Source organism: Paralichthys olivaceus, chromosome 18, assembly GCF_024713975.1.
Source record: "Paralichthys olivaceus isolate ysfri-2021 chromosome 18, ASM2471397v2, whole genome shotgun sequence".
In the NCBI taxonomy this organism is placed as follows: domain Eukaryota; kingdom Metazoa; phylum Chordata; class Actinopteri; order Pleuronectiformes; family Paralichthyidae; genus Paralichthys; species Paralichthys olivaceus.
The window spans coordinates 1,112,167-1,125,049 of NC_091110.1; the positions used below are offsets into that span (position 1 = coordinate 1,112,167).

At 37.7% G+C, this 12,883-nt stretch overlaps 1 protein-coding gene and 1 long non-coding RNA gene across 6 annotated transcripts in view; one reads left to right on the forward strand and one right to left on the reverse strand.

Moving 5' to 3' along the window:
• Positions 1-1,320: 1,320 nt before the first annotated feature.
• On the reverse strand, positions 1,321-2,512 carry LOC138405435 (uncharacterized). Its single transcript, XR_011239171.1, has 3 exons — positions 2,377-2,512; positions 2,203-2,279; positions 1,321-1,440 (listed from the first exon to the last, which is right to left on the reverse strand). It is a non-coding gene; the product is annotated as an uncharacterized lncRNA (long non-coding RNA).
• A 2,792-nt stretch (positions 2,513-5,304) lies between these two features.
• The window catches only part of scai (suppressor of cancer cell invasion), an 80,450-nt gene continuing 72,871 nt past the window's right edge, over positions 5,305-12,883 (forward strand). For 4 of the 5 annotated variants that reach the window (XM_069513978.1, XM_069513976.1, XM_069513977.1 and 1 more), the window contains exon 1: positions 5,305-5,544. The gene's annotated coding sequence lies outside the window, so the exon portion shown is untranslated. The remainder of the gene's footprint in view (positions 5,545-12,883) is intronic. The other variant, XM_069513980.1, reaches the window with a different exon arrangement.

Below are 12,883 nucleotides of genomic sequence, written 5' to 3' on the forward strand. Positions count from 1 at the left end.
GGACAGCGGAATCGCTTGCCATCTTCCGCAAAAACTCAGGACTAATTTGTTCAGACTTCACCTTGACCCTGCATAGCATGACTCCCTCCCAACCCCCCCCACATATGCACTTGTATGTTCGTATTATTAGCACTTCAATCATAGCACTTAAGCACTTAAAGAATCTTTCACAGATAGCAGTTACAATCCTCAGATGAGGGCTTGACAATTGTTTCTATATTTCGTTTTACCCCATCCACGGTGATATGTTGTGGCTTCTCTCTTGTGACAAATATGTAACGGGTATGGTTTTGAACCCAAATGCAGCACAACAAGCATGGACAGTTGGTAACAGTCTTTATTCTCAGCTCTTAGCAGATCAGGTGGCAGGCAATACAGACAGCAACAGGCCGAAGACTTGGTTAGACAGCAACAGGCAGAAGACTTGGTCAGGGACGGAAGGCAGAGGTGATTACCAGGTTTCGGATGAGGCAGGTTAGTCAGGAACAGGCAGGGTCGGCAACGAAGAATCAGTCCGGAGATAACTGCTGGAAAGTCTTGCATGAAGGCGTAGAACAATCTGGCACTGACTGAGAGTGGAGCTGGTGAATATATACTGAGCTGATTGCAGGTGATGAGGAACAGCTGTGTTGGATTGGTGAGAGGGTGTGGCTTGGCTGGCAGATGAAGCAGAGGTGGAGTCCATGGAAAAGTACTGAGAGGTGGAAGGATGGGAGACTGACTGAGAAGTGGGAGGATGGGTGACTGACTGTGACAAAATGTAAGTCGCTTTGGACAAAGTTACTCTTACAGTATTATATATGAAACTGACAATATTGAGTCACTTTCAATGGGCGGTGCTAAAGCAAACACCGTCGAGGTAGATTTCATCTCACAAATGCAGAACAATGGTGACACTAAGGTTAAAGTAATAATCATGTTGACATCATGTCAGAGATGAGAGGAGGAGTTATCGGATGAAAGTTTTGAACTGAGCCATGTTGTTTTATTTTAATGTTGACTTTTCAGAATGAAACTAGAGGAAAAGTTGTCAATGAGATGAAACAAAAAGAAAAAAAGCAGGCAATTTGCTTGCCACAAACTGTATTTACTAAAAGAACAATAAATGTCAGCGTAAGATTTGCATCTAAGAAAAAGTATATTTACAACTTAAAACTTGTTTCCATCTTATGGGTTTCTACAAGGAGAGCACTGAGAAACCAACAGTGGAAAAATTCACCACACCCTAACAAACTAAACAGTCATGCTGGCACCAACAGCACGCACAAAGGAAATCACCAAATGTTACACAGACAGCTCAAAATGATGTCACTTTGCCCACTGGGACTGGTTGTCTGCTTCTTTCTTCCTCTTAACTACCGTGGCGTTGATCAGGCATTGCTTATAGCCTTGCACCCTCACAATGCAGGTAAAGGGAAATGGGAAGCACCCGAATAAACACTGGGGAGAAAGAGAAGAGAGAGAGTGGAGGAAAAACACAACACATAACAATAATATTCAAATCAATCTCACAATTGTGTGTGATTTAATTATTTAAGTTATCAACAAGTAATCCTGAAGTTTAAAACTTCTAGTTTCACTGTGCCGTCTACAAAATAGATACCAATTCTACATTTATCTTACATAACTTTCAGAAAATTAAGTATCAACAACACTGTTTAATGGAAACTAAATATGGAAATTACAACTTTGACCTCATCTCTCTTTACACTGAATTAAAAGCAATGTTTTCGCCTTTAAAGTTTTGTTTACTGTTTTATCCATCACCCTAATGCAAACATTGTACAGAGTAAGTGACACCGACAGAGAGGCACCAACTTCAACTCTCACCAACTTCAACTCTTTTGCGTATTACATCAGTATCCAATAGGATGCAAACACCTACATGTTGCATACAGAGTGACAGTAATTCATTTTTCATTGATGGGTGACACAAGTAGAGTAAGATATATGGGGAAGCTGTGGGAGACATCTTCAGACTTGGGGGTGACAATTGCTCATGTTGCTTTCTTAGTGTTTGTACATTGTCTCACCTTCTGGTCTCCTTGATGCATCAAGTCTACATTAAAATCTTTTGCTTAAGTTATCAGGAAAATAAATATTCAAGTAAAGTACAGATACCTGAAAAATCTACTTAAATACAGTAGCAAAGTATTTGTTACTTCCCCCAAAAATGTTTTTCACAATGTAGAATAAACCCACCTGAATTAATTCTATGGGCTGACAGCATCCATAATTCATCATAGGTCCTCAATTGTGTTATTTAAAATAACAGTAACCTAAAGTATTAAAAATAAAATATAATAAATATACACCATAAAAAAAGTAGTGCAAATATAAGGTGCAGAGAAGATGAGTCTGTTTTGTTGTGATCACCATTTTCATTACTGGGGTGTGCTGGGGTACAGACATCATTGCAAAGGACACCAACAGACTCAATAAACTCATCAGAAAGGCAGAGTCTGTTGTTGGCTCTAAACTTGTCACCCTGGAAGAAGTGGCTGAGAAACGAGTTCTGGCAAAGCTGCTGCCAATCCTGGAGAATGCTGCTGATTCCCTTTTCAAAACAGTGGACAAACTTTACAGCAACTTCAGCAGCATACTCATTCAACCATTCTATTCAAAGGAATGATACAGCTGATAGTGTACACTTTTCTGGTAGTATAAACCATACTGATATTCTATATCATATCCATATATGATGTCTGTGTGTATGTATATATATTAGTCATAAATACATATTTTATCACTACATTACTGCTATTACCATCATTATAAAATTATGCTGTTTTATTATTATTATAATAATTATCATTGCTATGCTATCACTGCATATTATTGGTATGCAGCCTGTAAACTATTATTATTATTATTATTACTATTGTTATTTTTATTATTATTATTATTATATTATTAGCACTGTGCATTACTATTGTTAAAAAACTAAAATCTGGTAAACTGAACATCTGCTGTACCATTATTACATACCATTACAGGCTATGCTAGTGTGATGCACAACAATTGTATTGTTTCTATCTATCTATCTATCTATCTATTTGTCCGTCCATCCGTCCTTCCGTCTCTCTGTCTCTCTCTAAGGTCATGCCTCTGTCCTCCACCCAGCCCACATTCAAACAATATGTCACCTGCAACACCAGAGACAATAAAACACTGGACTTATTTTATGCCAACAGCAAGGAGGCATACAACTCATCCCCCCTCCCTCCCTGGGAAGATCTGATCACAACCTGGTGCATGTCTTGCCTGTTTATAAGCCCCATGTTAACAGGCAACCAGTGGAAACCCGCACATTTAAGACATGGACTGAGGAGTCTGAAGAGGCAGATCGCTGTCTCACCTGGAGAAGCCTGGAAGCACTGTGAGGATCATGTTCTTTTATTTCTCCAGTGTTTTAACACCATTCAGCCTGCACTTTTGGGGGACAAGCTGGAGCTCGCAGGGCTGAACCAACACCTCACAGCCTGGATCTCCGACTACCTCACCAACGGGCCACAGTATGTGAGGACTCAGGACTACATGTAGGACACAATAATCTGCAGTACAGGGGCCCCACAGGGAACAGTCCTGGCCCCTTTCCTGTTCACCCTGTAAACTGCAGACTTCTACCACCAGTCACCTCACTGCCATCTACAAAAGTTCTCTGACGACTCTGCTATTGTCATTCTCATCAGGGACGGAAAGCTCATTAAGGACTTTGTGGACTGGTGCCAGCTGAACCACCTCCAGCTCAATGCCGGGAAGACCAAAGAGCTGGTGGTGGATTTCCGCAGGCACAAACAAACCTGCTCACAGGTGATCATCCAGGGAACGGATATTGAGATGGTGACATCTTACAAGTACCTGGGTGTTCACAGGAACAATAAACTGGACTGGACTGATCACACTGCAGCAACATATAAAAAAGGTCAGAGCAGACTGCATCTGCTGAGGAAGCTCAGGTCCTTTGGCGTGCAGGGTGCACTCCTGACTTCTTTCTATGACTCTGTGGTAGCATCAGCCATTTTCTATGGTGTAGTCTGCTGGAACAGCAGCATCTCGGCAGCAGAGAGGAGGAGACTTGATAAACTCATCAAGAAGGCCAGCTGCCCTCTTGACTCAGTGCAGGTGGTGGGAGAGAGCAGGATGATACACCCCAAGTGTGTGAAGGAGAGGTATCGAAGGTCCTTCCTTCCTGCTGCTGTCGGACTTTACAATCACTGCTCCCAGTAGCATACATCTGCATACAATTTTTATAAATACCCATATTTATTATCACTAGTAAATACACTGCCACACTGTCTTTTTGCAAATGCATTGCACACTGAATACGTTCATATGTATATAGCAGTATATTCTTTCTATTCTATTTTCTTACCTTTAAATCATCTTGTTTATTTTTCACTATTGTTATTATTTAAAAAAAAACTACTGTCCTGTTGCTGGTGTGACAAAGAAATTTCCCCTTTTGTGGGACAATAAAGGTATTCTGATTCTGATTCTGATTCTGAGGTCAAAATAGGTGTGTTGGAGCTATTTGTTTATTGTTAGTATTTAGTGTTGTTTAGTTTAGCATTTAGTTTAGTTAGTATTTAGATTTGATTATTCTGAAGAAATTAATTTGATTTCGTTATGATTAGATTTTTGTTAGTATTCTGTTCTATTATTTGTTTAGATTAGGTGTTTTTTGGTGTTTATTATTTGTGTTTTGTTTCATTTGGGCACGTTAGGGGGCACGTTAGATTATATCTAAGATCATGGTAACGGACCAGAATGCACTGGGGTGGGCATATGGTTTTTTTACCGCAGCGGGAGAGGCACGAAGGAATTTTCTTTGTTATTGTTTGTTCGCTTTTCTGGTCAAATAAACCACAGTTTTCTGTTGAAATTGGATACTTGTTTGGACATTTTTTTCCCCCATCCGCGTACACCACAACCCATGGTGCAACAGTGGCCCTTTGATTTTTTTGTAATTTAAAGGTTTGATTTGAAACTTTTATTTGTTTTGACAAATGGCTACTACAAGGTGAGTGCAAAGGCTTCAGTTGATCCAAAATGTTGCATCATGAGAACGTACAGGTACAAGAAAAAGAAATCATATTACTTGTGTAAGATTATCTGCATTTTCTACCTGTTACATCCATAATATTAGTAATATAAGGCCATAGTACCTCATTATCCTAATTGGCCATTTTGTTCTCAAAATGCAGACTAACTTGTCTCAGTCTCGAGTAGAATGGGAGGTTCTTCATTTGGAATTATTTTATTTTGAAAATGATGACCCGGAAGTAGCTAGCCTGTAGTATTGGATAGAAGCTTCCCACCCATTCACAGTCGTCTGTCACGGAACAAGACTCCTTTATACCGAGCAGCATTTAGACTGGAAAAGACAGCAGTTCTGTCCATGCTGCAGGGTGGTGCGGCTCTCGGCAGCGGTTAACTGCCAGGAGATGTTCAGAACGTCGCGTTTCACCAACAGAGCTCGGCAAGGCTTTAAAACTGATTTGTGAGTAGCATCTCTGTGGTGCTCCTGTTCATCGACGCTAGGTGAGAATGGATGTGGGTTAAAGCCACTTCAGCCATGTCTTAATTATTTGATTCAGATTAGCTGCCATTGTTTATCTTTGTTATCCAGGCATGATTCTCCAGATTTTACTTTCGTTGTGATGTTGATAAAGGGGTGTCCTGACTTCACTTTGACCATATGGGGGATCATAGAAAGCTGATATGACGTTTACAAAGAGGCATAGCTATTTTTACGGCCCAACTAAGCTCGGTCTGTTGCTAGTTAGCTAGATCAGCCGAATTCAGTTCTGTTAACATAACGTTACATTATAGGTGAGTCGCTGAGTTAATATTGAATATGAGAATGGTTTCTCAAACAAAACTTCAATATTGACCGAGTCCACGTGGTTTTATGGGTATTTGCTGTGACATGTGTTATTTCTAACCCCCTGCTGTCATATCTCCATGTATTTTGTCTTGAGGTGAAGGGCTTGTTAGCATAATATGATTTTTCATGAATTATCACGACCTTAAATGAAATTGAAAATGAAACATGTTAGAGACTCAAAAACATTAATATGTAAATGTAAAAATAGATATTTAAATAAATGTAGTATTACATAAATAGCCAAAACGTCATTTATTTATGTATTTATATATATATTTATATTTATCTATCTATCTGGTCATTTATTTCTACATCCATTTATTTATCTATTCATGTATTTCTACATTGCATTCTGCAGCTGATGCATCAGTATATGGTGCTGCACACAAGTTATTATCCTACAAAAAATATAAAGTTAAGACTGATAAAACTGTAAAAGGGCATAGTATTAATGAGATCATGCTTCAGATTTTTATGAAGAGCATCCACAGTCATTATACTTATTATTTTAAATAAGAGAAGGTTTCCACCTTGAGGTATGCCATGTATTTGTTTCTGCAGGTGTTTTAGTAAAATGTACACCTTGCTTAAAGACATTAATAAAGATAAGCAACTTAGTAAACTTCAAGACATCATAAACTAAATATCTATATGTAATGCAAACATCATGTCCTATTAAGGCTTGCTCTTGCATTCTAATATAACATTGACGGCTGTGACAACTTTTATCAATAAAGCCTCTCACGCAGACACACAATCAACAGTAGTATTATGTAACGTTAAGTAATAAGTGGTAACATAATTGTTGAAATTTAATATATTACATTTAGAAAGTTATACTTTGTTGGAGCTACTGGCCGTTTGATGTTACAATACCAAAAAGTTTGTAGTCGATACAGATATCATGAAAATTTAATTTAATTGAAATGATCATTGTGACATGAGGAGTCTCTGGGTTCCAGTATGTGGGTCCTAATAAAACTTAATATATATTTTCCTGATGCCAGTGGGTGGTATCATAACTTACACTGAATAACTTGCATGTCGATGTCTTCATGCCAGGACGCATGCATCATTTGGAGGGAAGATGGAAAAATATATATAAAATATATGCAAGTTAAAACCATTCCTCATTACTTAAAGGTTCAGTGTGTAGAATCTAGTGACATCATGAGGTGAAGTTGTATGTTGCAGCTGAATACTCCTCATCTCACCCTCCTCTTCTCAACATGAAAGAGAAGCTGTGGTGAACTTCAGTTGACATGAAAACTCAAAAGGTTTTAGTTTGTCCAGTTTGGACGACAGTAAAAAATATGGCTGCCTCCACAGAGAGACCCCCCCCCCCCCCCCCTCCATGTAACTATAAAGTTTTTAAATATCTAAAATATCTCATCTAAATCTTACACACTTGAACCTGTAAGAAGGAACATAATTTCCCCAAAAATTCTGTATGAGACTGTATCGTCATTTTCTCACTCTCCAAAGACACGTGTTACAATATCAGAGATGCCTGAAAAGAGGATTTGAAATTTCTGAAGAACAAAAAATACAATTTGAATTAATTATTTGTTGTATTTAGCATGAAGATAAGCAAGTGCCAATTTTTCAGTTTTCATAATTAAATTAAATAAAACAATATATTCATATTATTAATTATTAATTATTTATAGTATGGTAATTCAACACATATATACACACACATATTTACACACAATACACAGACAGCATAACCTCCAACATAAATTGAATGATGGCAAGTAGATGTCTTTAAGCCAGGAATCAATCATGCAACATTTGGGGAAGATTTTCATATCAGAGTTACAAACAACCCTGACCCTTTTTAATGGTAATATATCGAAATTTGACATGCTGCCACAAATATGCACTATAATACAAACCCACTCATATTTGCAATGGGTGATCATCAAATCCCTCAAAATATCATTCTTCTAACAGAATAATAATATGACGATAATAATAATTCTTATTTTTTTAAATACTATATATGGGCCTATTGTAATCATTTGGGGTATATGCAAGACAGCCAAAAGGCTATCAGAGACCAGATTGTGTGGGATAAGATAACTTGGAATTAACAGTGCGAGACCATAAGCAACAACATAAAATCCCAAATCTTTATCTCATAAATAATATGGGTCCTGGAAGTTTGAATATACTTGTGGCTACCACTTTTTGGAGCCATCAGAATTAAAAAATGTTAATGCTGCATCAAGAAATCGAAAATGCATACATAGACACAAAGCACAGTATACCAGGCCTACACAATTACACTTTGCAGTATTTGCAATTTAAATTTTCAGAAATTACAGTAGACCAAGAACAAACACACAAAAAATATATACACAAATACACTGAAAGCCTACTTGTATAACCTGAAAAAATAAAAAGGGTCTACTAAACGAGAGAGAGAGAGAGAGAGAGAGAGAGAGAGCGAGAGAGAGAGAGAGAGGCTTCTAACACGCGAAAATTACAAATGAAAAAGTGGTGATAACTTTTTGGTGATAAGAGCTGATGATGGTATCTGTATGTTTTAAAGAAAAACACGTCTTCTTCCTGTCTCTGTTTGCTAAACCTGGCTGCTCCACCTCTTGCCTGAATAATGCGGAGGATTTGTTGATGTTTTGAAACCTTCCACTGTGTTGTGCACGTTCAAATTATTATGATTAAACTGGGCTGAGGCTTTCACACATACACCCACACACAGGGAGATAGTGGAAAGGTTGCAGTAGACAATGAACTAGGTTAAGAAACTCGAGTTGACGAAACATTGAAAATTTAAATTATACTTTCTGTCTTCCCCTCTGATGCTGTGATTCATTTTCTGCATGTACTGCCGGTATGTACTGGTTACTGTTAATTTAAACAGCCACCTGTGTTTGTGTAAAACATGAAAGACACTGTGGACAAAACAGTTGAAAACATTGCTTTCTACACATTTGTTGAATAGGCTGTTTGAGTGTAGTTGTCTTGAACTCAAGTTACTCCACTCTGTCAACTCTCTGCTCTAATGGCTTTCTGTGTGTAGCATAGGTCTATGTACTGGGACTGAGTTGCTAATGGCTCAATTTAATCTCTGCTGTTTAGTGTGATGATGTAGGGACAGTTGGACACCCCCCACATGTGCTGCCTACCAAACCCCTGCAAAGTTGCAGCTATAACCAATCCAGTTTAAAACAGAATTAAGCCTATCTATATTATTAACATATGGACACAGAACTCCAGAAATACATTAGGGATGCACAATATGGATTTTCCAACCGATAACTGATAATTACATGCCTCACATGGCCGATACAGATAATCATTTTTTTTCTTAAAAAGAAGTTCATAGCCTGTAGCACACCTTAGGGTAAAATTGTAAATTATAGTAACCAAGTATGGATGATATATTAATATTCCATTGTTAACACAACAAAAACAGTTCTGACTCAGTGCTATGTGTTCGTTTAGTTTTTTTTTTTAACAATCTTTATTTAGTTTTCAGTGTTGTCAGTACAGTACACAGTAATCTCCACATTAGTATAAAGTGAAAAAACAGCACCAAAACAAACAAAGACAAAAAACAAATAAAAACAATATCAACAAAAACACTAAACAAACAAACAAAAAGAACAGAGCCTGTGTGAAATCATGTTAGTAAGTGTTGCTGCCATCTGATTAATCATGTCTTCCTTTATATGTCAACCATTTCCCACAACTTTTTATAAAGACATCTTCTTTTATTTTCAACTTATATGTGAGATGTTCCATCATAAGTATATCTTCTATAATTGACATCCACTGTTTGTAACTTGGAGTATCAGACTTAAGCCAGTTCTTAGTAATTGTCTTCCTCCCAGCCACCAGAAGAATCCTGACCAAATATTGGTCTCCTACATGCACCGCACCCTCCAAATGACCAAGGTACATCACAAGACAGGATTTAGGAATCACATATCCCAAAACATCACAGTGAACATTCCCCCAGAAGGGTTGTATTTTTGTGCAGTTCCAAAAAATGTGTGTGTGGTCTGGATCCATGTGGTTGCATTATCTCCAACATGGCTGCTGGGCATTTATCTGTTTACTTTTAATTTTAGGTGTAATAAAGTACCGAATTAGATTCTTCCAACTGAATTCCCTCCATTTCAGAGATTGTGTTGTAATTTGGTGTGTTTTCCACATATCATACCATATCCCTTCTGGAATCCCTTCACCCAGCTCCCTTTCCCATTTGGCTTTAACATATATTGTTGAATCTGTTCTAGAAGCCCTCAAACAGCCATACAGAACCGCCACAGCCTTCGGAATAGTTTGGCTATAAGCTTGTACAAGTAACTTTATGATGGGATGTATTTTATCCTCAGTTGTTTTAATACTTTTAATATAATAGTCCCTCATTTGTAGAAATCTAAATAAGTCCTGATTCATTAGATCATGTGTATTCTTTAGTTCTTGAAAGCTTTTCATTTCACCTCTTTTAATAGTTGTACATATGGCTGTAATTCCCTTTTCTGCCCAATATTTAAATCTACCATCATATTTTCCCAGTACAAATTTATCATCAAATGCAATAGTTGGCTCCTCCGCACTGCCGTAGGTTTTCACGCCGCTGGACCAGTGGATGCGCATCTTGTTGAGAGGTGTCTGAAAGCGGATGCCTTCTCTCTTTAAGACCTTCTTGACGTTAAAGTACGCTTTTCGTTGTTGCAGTGTCCTCTCCGAGTAATCATGATCAAAATAAATCCTGTTTCCTCCGAGGGTGGTTGTTTTCTTCTCCCATGCTTTTTTCAGTATCATCTCCTTCACAGTAAACTGATGGAAGTTGATGACAATCGATCTGGGAGGCTGGCCCGTTTTTGGCTTAGGAGCCAAGGCTCGGTGAGCGCGCTGAATCTGAAGGTCCGAGTTTATGGAAAATTCCTCACAGAGCCATTTATCCATGAACTGTGCGACCGAGTCACTCTTGGACTCCTCTTGTATGCCATACACACATAAATTATTCCGACGGGACCTAGATTCTAAATTGTCTAGTTTGTCCATTATCATTTTCTGCTCTTGCATTATGTCCTGCAGTGCACCGTTTGCTTCATAGCTCCACGTCTCGAGTTCTTCTGTGCATGTCAGAGTAGCGCTGATCTTCTCATCATGTTCACCGATATCCGTGTTCATTTTTGCAAATTTTTGATCAATGTCTCCCTTAAGTTCTGTCAGTTCGTTTCTCATTTACACTGTAATTTCGTCTTTGAATGTTTTTAGGTCAGTCTTCATTTCGTTTTGCAGGGCTTGAATTTGCTTGCTGATGCCGTCCAGGCTGCTTTGAAACGAGGCCATGCTAGCTTCAGGTGCTAGCTTGCTCTCGTTAATCGATCGATTTATTTCTTTACCTTTGGTGTCCGGGTTCTTTTTATTCTTTATTCTTGTTGGCACTCTGCTCATAATCTCAATTTCAAGGCTTATTGTCGTTTATCTTGAGTTTTAGCGGAGTTTAATATGTTGGTATGCGGGAGCTCGACCGTCCCACCGGAAGTCGTTCGTTTAGTTTTTAAGTGAAGTACATCAGAAAACTTCAGACAACTTTAAGTGGTGAAGGAAAATTTATATTTTGACACATGTCAATGTATTAAAATAGTAATTCAGATAAAATAATGTGCACTCAAAAATAAAGGCTGAAAAACCTGATTAAAAACTGACAAAAGCACATGGAATATTATGCTCAATAAAGAAAAGGAAAAAGGTTGAGGATAGCTTATGTATTTTTAGTGCATGAGAGTAAGGAAGGTTTCTCTATACTTTGGCCTTTATGTTACAATTTTGAATAAATTAAATTTTCTGACAATAGAAATGTCAATTATTGAACACAATTAGTTGAAACATAATATAACGTGCATCCTTCATTAAAAAAAGAAGGCTCTTATAGAACTGAAAGGCTGCTGTATGCGAGTGCATGCAACAATGTCTGTTTCATATTGAAATCATCATCCATCCACTGAGCCGTCAAACTAACAATACTCACTAGACTGATGTCAGAGGTCCATATGTCCTTGGTAAAACTTATGTGGCTTACGTTGGCATCTATCAAACTATGAATGTGCAGCGACCACATCATATAGGGCAAGCAGGGACACATCTGAAAAGTAGGGGTGACTGCAATACCATGGAAAACAGCTGGTCATCAAGAGCCTGTGGTCTATATCTTGCAAACTTCCTGCAGTTCTCAAATGCCTGCTGGATAGGTACTGCTGCACTGACATTGGCTTTTCTCGCCATACATCATCGTCGCAATGACGGACTCTAAGGTAACTTATGAGATCCATAGTGTTTAAATTTGCAAAGTTTTCCCCCTCTTGGAACCTTTGCACATTTGTTGCAAATTGCAATCCTACAGTTGCTCTCAGAAAGTGTGAAAAACTTCCACACTGGCGACGCAGTTTGAGTTCCAATGTAAACACATCATGCTGGTATTGACAGGCACGGATTTACGACATCATGAGGGTTTCCAAGTGCGCTCTGTTTAACGGACGTTTTATCGGCTATAATTTCTGATTCCGATTGAAAAATAATTATAATATAAAATTCCCATTATGGAGCCAATAATATATCGGACCGATATATATCGTGCATCCCTAAAATAAATAGATGTAGAAATACAGACAAATGTTGAAATATATAATTAAATTAATTAAAAAACTTAGAAATACATAAATGTAGAAATACACAAATAAATACATAAATGTAGAAATACACAAATAAATACATAAATGTAGAAACAAATAAACATTGTTTCATCACCAGATTGTAATTGTTTTTTTCATTTATTATGGATCAAATGATCAAAAACAATCATACTTGACCACATGATAATCTTCCTTGTTTAGATCTGGCATCAACGTCTCTCTTGAGTGTAGACATGAGACAGTGGGAACATTTTGTATCATGATTATAGTGAACAAGATTATCAGTATATAATTATCAGTACAGTTTTATTGCAGT